Here is a 7503-nt window from a genome sequence, read left to right as displayed (position 1 = left end):
TTTCACATCATCATGAATAGAAATGGGAACCCTTCTCACACGATGCTGTACAGGTAAGCTATTCTTCTTAAGTCTAATGAGGTGAGAATAACCTCTCAGTTAACCAAGCTCATATTTAAACACAGATCTAAATTCGTTTAGGATACATTCAATAGAACCATCTTCTACAACCATAATTTGGTTTTTTGCCCTAGGGTTGATAACAATATAAAGATCGTATTGATGTACCCAACCAAGGATGGGAGGACCATCAATAGAGACATACACCTTACCAAATGTCGATCTCTTCTCAAAAACAATTTCAGACTCAAAGAAACCAAGGATTTCGATCTTTTGACCGTTAAAACCCTTAGGAGAAATGTCACTCTCTCTCAAGCTTAAGCCCTCCCAGAAAGTGTCAAAGATAAACTTAGGTATGATAGTATGACGTGACCCTGTGTCCACCATCAATGACACATCGTGAGAGTCAATCTTGAATACAGCCTTTGGTCTGTTCTGTCTTGGATCCTCACCAACCACACTGACTTCATCGACTACCAATCTTTCAGCTTCAGTTACGGTGTCAGATTCGTAGTCATCCACAAAAGCCACTCTTTGCTTAGACTTAGCCTTACACATTTTTGAGAAATGTCCAATTCTACCGCACTTCAGACACTCCTTGTTGGCAGCGAAGCAAAATCTTGCGTCAGAGGAATGACTATTGCTTCCACATCTATTGCAAAATTTATTCGTAGTGACACTTTTTTTTACTGGAAATCTGGGTTTGTTTTTAACCACAGCAATATTATCACCGCCGCAATGCTCACACTCTGCCGAACTTTTCTTATCAGAGACAACAGAGACTTCTTGTTGAGGGCACGATTTATGAGTCTAGAACCTTCATGCATTTGCTAGACTCTTAAATTACCTTCGCTAAATCAATGGCATCCTTCAAAGAAGGATTCTTCGCCGCCCATAGTCTCTCCTGAATCTTTTTATTTGAGCATTGAACAATTAGTTGATCTCTTATAAGTTCGTCGTTCATAGCACCGAACTTACATTTAATCGACAATTCTCTGAGTCGAGCCACAAAGTCATCTATAGACTCTGAATCCTTTTGACGCTGAGTATAAAACTTATAACTGTTCATAACCAAATTCTCCTCCTTTGAGAATCTGACCTCAAGCCTTGCAACAGGCTCCTTAAACTCATCTGGCATTTCCTGACCATTAGCTCTCAGGACTATTGGTAAAAATCTGAATACTCTCTGTCCCTCTTTGCCAAGGGTGCTCAGAAGGATAGCCTTTTTCCTCTTTGCGGAAAACTCTTGTCCATCTAATGCCTCAAGATAATTGTCAAACATTATATACCAATCCTCTCAAGGTATTTCTGGAATGCCAGGTTCGGGCAGGAATTGTGGTGGTAATGTAACCACAATTTGTTGTGCCATGTTTGTATGTCAATTGAAAACGAATATACAAGAAAACAGAAGTAACAAAATGAAAAACACAACCACGAAGGATTGATGTTAAGATGTGGACATACCTCAAGGATATAGGAATTTAAATCGAGGAGAATGTTGTCTTCTTGAAATGTAGAGAAACAAGCTCTTTTCACCAAAAACTGCCACAGGGAGAAAGACTGCAGTTTGTCCGGCGTGTTTCTTACACTCAAAATGGCCGCCACGGAAATTCTGTGAAAACGAGGCTTGGAACAGGCTTGGGATATCAGAATTGAGAGCTAAAATGGCCGCTATGAAAGGAAAACGAAAACGAGGCTTGGAGCGCATGCAAATGAGGCTTGGAACGCATGCGACGCTAGTGTGATTACGCGTCTATCTCCGCGGTGATTTCCAGAGTGGAGAGGATGACGTAGGAGCTTGCGTAGAAGCCTAGCAACAACCGTCGTTGCTAATACTCACGCGATGCGCTCGCGCTGAGACGAAGGTACTCACGATTTCGCCGAAAATGACATCTTTTGGCAGAGTTCAAGGTACTCGCAGGCACACAAAAGAGGACGAAATCCGCACACAATGGGTTCTTTCTTTTGAAGATCCTAAGATGCAACACTGGCTCACACCAGAACGATATCCTGAACAAAAACATCTTGGAATCGTCGGAAGTCTTCAGGAGTATAACTGACCAGCTGTAAACGTCGCCAAAATTGTTGTAGAATACTCGGAGGCTTCCTGTGTACAAGAGAAGGTTTATTGCAGTAAAGAAACAGCAGGCATCTTCAACACAAGCTGGCCAGGCACAAACTGTCTCAACCTAGAACCCCAGGAAGAGTCAGAGCCATCTACATTCTGGAATCTGTGACATAAGGTAAAACAGAGGAAAAGCATGGAAACAAAGGTAGGATTAATGTACAACACGCTGCCTCTGTGGTAGTACAGGGGAGAGGGGGTGGAGGGGAGTGCTCGGGGTGGGAGGGTCCTGGGTGTGGTGGCGGTGGGTGTGGTGGCCCTCTTGGGTCTCCGAGCTACATGGTCAGTGTCTCCATGGCATCTATTGTTCTTCAGGTGTAGCTCTGGGCTGGGCTCCCTGTTCTGGTGCAGGTTGTCGTCCAACTTTATACCAGGTCAGAGCAGGTGTTAATTTCCTGCTGCTATGCGCCTTATCGCCTGTTTTGGGATCTTATCGCCGATCTGGCTGGTTGTTGAGAATGTTGCGGAGTGGTGTTGTTGCTGCTTTTTGCACGGGAACGCCTACTCTGCATCTAATTAGCGATAGTTGCCGGGGTCATCTGTGGGGATGTGTTTTGCGGCTGCTATCGCAGGTAAACTGGTGATTTCGGCTGTTAGTACCAGCTTGTGAGCGGAGCGATACATTTATTGCCACTGTGGCTGCGATAAAGTGCCGATAACTCGCCAATAAATCCTTGAGAATATGCCCCTATGGTTTTTCTCAGAGCAGTACACGAGTAAATAACAAGTGTTGTGGCAAATGTACACATACCACCAAACTTGAGAACTTAAAAAACATGTTTGCTGCATCGAGAGTTAAAAAAAAAACAGGTTCAAAGTAAACGGTTGATAAGGATCACGCATGTAACTAACCCCTGAAAGCCTATAAAGAGTTAACAAGCTGGAAAATGCCTTTTTTGTGTAGTCTGCTGCACTCACTAACGTTCAATCGTTATACAAACATAGCAGTGGGTCTGTGTGTCTGAAAGTTTAACAGCAGGTCCAGCAGATGGCAGGAGATTGCAATGAAATACAAAGATGTACATGTTTATAAAAGGCGATCTGGACTCGTTACAATCATAGTCACGAAAATAATGAATTGCTGATCTTGCCTATTGTTTGAATTTATTCAGCTGGCGTAGAAATAACAAACAAGAGGAAGGAGGGTGGGGGAGTGAAGGAGACAGAAAATCATGCAGCTGACAGCAGGGTCATATCAAAGAAGTTCTACACAAGAGCGCATGACTAATTCGTCGACGGGAACTGATAAGAGCCAATTTTAAGATACATTATGATTATATACAATAGATTTCAGGCGAAACCTTAATAGCAGTGAGAAGTCCAAGTCAAAAACAATAAAGTCTGTCCACCAGTGTCCGTTAGATGGCGCGAGCAATCTACAACAGACAAATCGCGCTCCACTGAGAATTTGAAAATGTAGCCGAGACTTATGGGCAGCGCTGTATATTTGTTAACATTTGGAGTCGCCCTCCTTTTCCATAATGATGGGTAAATTTCACGGGCTTGTTAAAATATTTTTTTTTTAGGATGTTATTGTAGATTCGGTTTGTGTGATGAATCACATGATCCGTTAGAGGCCATATTGTTCGTTAGAAAAGGTAAAAAGAGACTAGTTGTGGAGTCCGACAGCTGCAAGAATTGTCAGTCAGAAGTAGCTCAACTCAGTCTCACTCGACGAGGCAGAAATATCAATCTCCCTTCATTCTTTCTTATCACCTCTCTTACCGTAGTTACTTCCGCTCCTGGCTGCAGGAGTCCCGCCTCCCACCACTAAGATTCGATTCAATTCTTCGTGGAACTCATAGCCCCACCCACAGAAGTGACGCAAGGCGTTTCCGTGGAAACATATCAACAAAAGATTGCGGGCACGCTCAACCACTGAATCCAGGAGTGGACGAAAGGTAAGAAGAAAGGGGCATAGAAAATAGGAGGGCGGGGGAAATGTACAGAGAATGGGGGCAAATATGAGGAGAATGGAAAGAAGGAAAGCGCAATGGATGTTAGTACCAACACCAGGAGAGGGACATTTGTAGACAGAGCGAGGCCATGTCCGGGAAGAGTATGTACGCAGAATGTACCGAGACTGAAGAGAAAGCCGTTTATCCACACAGTCTAGTTTTGATTTATGCAATTGGCCCACCAACCACTTCCTATTTATTTATCTCATTGTTTTCCTATTTCTCTTTCTCCCCGTTGTTCCTTTCTTTCTCTAGGGAAACATCTGATTAAGACAAATAAGTTCTGGTTACCTAAAGTGAGTATCAGACATCAGTTGCCAGCGCCTACAACCAGTTGCATAAAATTAGGTATATACAGATAGGTTGGAATCAAATACAGAATTCGGACTCATACATATATATTGATGGGCGACTCTGTAAAAGGAGTAAAGAACACACGGATATGACTTTGTGGCAGATATCAAGGGGACCAGGAAACAAGCTCTATTTTTATTTCCTTAACTTTCCACTCTCAAAATATCAATCTTCTACACTCCAACTTCCAACAGAAACCATTTCTCATCCTCAGTCCACCCTTGCTCCTTCTCACACATCTCTCTCCCTAAGAAAACAACCCCTTCACATACTCTCATGTTCTTGTGTTTGTAGTTAAATCTAGTGAAGCATGTTTTACACATGTTCATCCATTTAGGACCATATTTTAGCCACTTTTTTTGACCACACATTTGACAGGCGTTTCTGTCCTGGGGAGAATTCTTTCTAATGTTATATGCACTTCTCAACCCAGTAACATATGCTGTAGTTATTAATTACTGTTTCTAAATAGTGAGGGCGAGGGGATATGTAGAGGAACAATTAGAAACACGAGGACTTGTCCTCCAATATAAACGCTATTTAATATAAGTTTTTTTTCCGCTTACAGTTTTTTTTAGGAAAATGATGAGTCTTCCTTAAATAACCCTACTTACCAGCGTTAACACTTGGTGGCATGCTTTATCATCAGGTTCTTCCAGTCCCACTGCGGAACTGGGCATGCTACGACCTACGGGGACGTGGGAGCACTTATGGTTGGTACTATGTGTAGGTGAAGTGTTGCGGTATGAGTAGGAGGAAAAAGAAGTTAAAAATACCTGGCTAGAAGGAAAAGATTCTTTATTATTACCTGTTTCTGGTATGGTTAAAATATGGGGAAAAATTGGAACTTTTAAGGATATAATGTGCCTTAGTTCCACTGGTCAACATATTTCTAGCCCTACTATTAGTGAGTTCCCTGGTACCACTCTTGCAACTCCCAATACTTAGGAGGAAAATTAACAAATGTAGTAAAAGCATATAGCACCCATTGGTGTCAATATCTCGAAAGATAAGTATCAAATATTAGTTTACTCTTAATTGCAACATGAGACCATACGGGGGAAGAGACGCCTGTAGTCACACTTGCCTCAAGGCTACTCACTTGCTTAAAGGAGAGTGCCCGCCCATGCCGACAGAGACATGGGCGGGCGCTCTCCTTTAAGCAAGGGAGTAGCCTTATCTTTCGAGATATTGACACCGTTCCGCAGCAGGATAGGAAGAACCCAATGATGAAGCATGCAACCAAGGGGTAACCCTAGTGGATGAGGGTTATTTAAGGAAAACTCATTGTTTACCTAAAAAAAATCTAAGTGGAGAAAAAAAAAACCTTCTTATAACAGAGGGGCTCTCTGTGATTAATTAGAGTTATTAATTACTGGACATTGTATTGGAATATAGCATACATTTTATAAAACCCTGCAACCTTTTTTAGACGACTGTAGAGATAGCCTCCACCACCCCAACCTGTTTAACCCTTTCCGTGCGTCGAACGGCCCCCGGACGTCCGACGTCACGGTGGGCATGTGCGGAGGACGGCCGGGGGCCGTCCTGATCACGCCCAGTCATAAATCACCCGCACCGCAGCGCAATTCCAGCCGCGGTCAACGGGTTAATCAAAAGAGATTACATTTACAGCTCAAGGGATGCCGCACAGCAGTTTAGGATCCCTCTTACCTGTATTAGTTATTATGGCACCAAGCATGTGATGCAGTACTTTGCCCAGAGACTCCCCTTGTTCCTGACACATGAAGTAAAACTTACATCTCTCCAATGCCACATCTGTCGTTTTACCATATTTTGCCTCAGACTGTTTGATAGCAAACCTCTAGGCATTTAGGCAAGCGGACATTTCAGGTAACTCCAACAGATGCTGCAATGCTTTTAATCCTTATTCACCCAAATTAAGTTTTAATAAGAACAATTTCCATTGCAGACTGCAGCCGTCTGTCTACAGCAGAATAGAAGGAAACCCAAACACTCACTGGCAGGAACCCTGACGGCAGTATTATCACTAAGAAGATAAATACTAAGCTACTGTGGGCTGAAGGAGTGGATCCTGCACCAAGTCGTTGCCACAGTTGATCTGTGAGTCAATAACGTGAACCTACAGTGGTGAGTGTCTCATCCTTGTCCCCTACAGTAGAGAAAGCATGCTGAGACAGGCAGGTAGGGAAAAGAGGATTCTTTATTCTTGCGGTGGACACACGTCTTGTAGACCCATGCTCATGTATCCTGCCCTTCCGCCTCCCTGCCTTGTAATGTACTGTTCCCTCTATGTGGCCCCTATATATCCTGGATTACCTCAAATGACCAAAATGAGTGTCCATTGTCCACTACAGTGACTAGGGTGTGCAGGGTTCCAGTGACCTGCCTCATGCCGGAATTATGACCTCTCCCCCCTTTGTCAACAAATAAACACATTTCCTTGGATGACAAGTGAGACGAAGAAGAGAGAAAGTGGACAAGAGAGAGATAGAGAAAAAAACAACCAACAACAAGAACAGTAGCCACTTTCAATGCACATCAGATTTCTTCAATTTCTCTTTTGGGCCTTTGAATCACCCGTGATGGACTTGAGGTTTCTCGGGCATGATGTTGCCAGCTGCCTGGCCTATCTTCCGCTTCCTCATCATACCGTGGTCCATCATCAGGAGACTGAGCCGCTTCCTCTCATTCCTCATCTTCCACTATCAGAAATTCTTTGAAATGTGAGCTGTTCTTGGTGATGGAATAGGGTCCTGCTGACCCTGTGATCATTGTTCCTTTAACACTTGAAATTGCCAATGGCTGGCTTGAGAATGGACTATCTGATTTCTATGTCTGATGCTAGCACACGAGGACCATGTCTCCGGCTTTCAGTCTGGAAATGGTCGTATGACATCAGGTGTCTGCCTGCTTTTTCATCTTCTCCTTGACCTCCTGGTTACATGTGACTGTGACGCCATGTTCTGGCGGTGCCTTGTTCTCAAGCTGAGGCAGACGAGTTCTGCTTTTCCTTCTTGGCAT

General features: G+C 43.5%; 1 protein-coding gene across 2 annotated transcripts in view; it reads left to right on the top strand.

The window, feature by feature from the left end:
- The first annotated feature begins 3946 nt into the window (after positions 1-3946).
- The window catches only part of CFAP161 (cilia and flagella associated protein 161), a 113453-nt gene continuing 109896 nt past the window's right edge, over positions 3947-7503 (top strand). The window contains exons 1-3 of one of the 2 annotated variants that reach the window (XM_078682926.1): positions 4053-4086; positions 4399-4439; positions 6431-6609. The gene's annotated coding sequence lies outside the window, so the exon portion shown is untranslated. Of the gene's footprint in view, positions 4087-4398; positions 4440-6430; positions 6610-7503 lie in introns of both variants that reach the window. The other variant, XM_078682925.1, reaches the window with a different exon arrangement.

The sequence above is a fragment of the Lissotriton helveticus genome, chromosome 3_1 (assembly GCF_964261635.1).
Source record: "Lissotriton helveticus chromosome 3_1, aLisHel1.1, whole genome shotgun sequence".
Classification (NCBI taxonomy): Eukaryota; Metazoa; Chordata; class Amphibia; order Caudata; family Salamandridae; genus Lissotriton; species Lissotriton helveticus.
The sequence above is the reverse complement of the archived record's forward strand: the minus strand, read 5'-3'. Positions and strand labels throughout refer to the sequence as shown.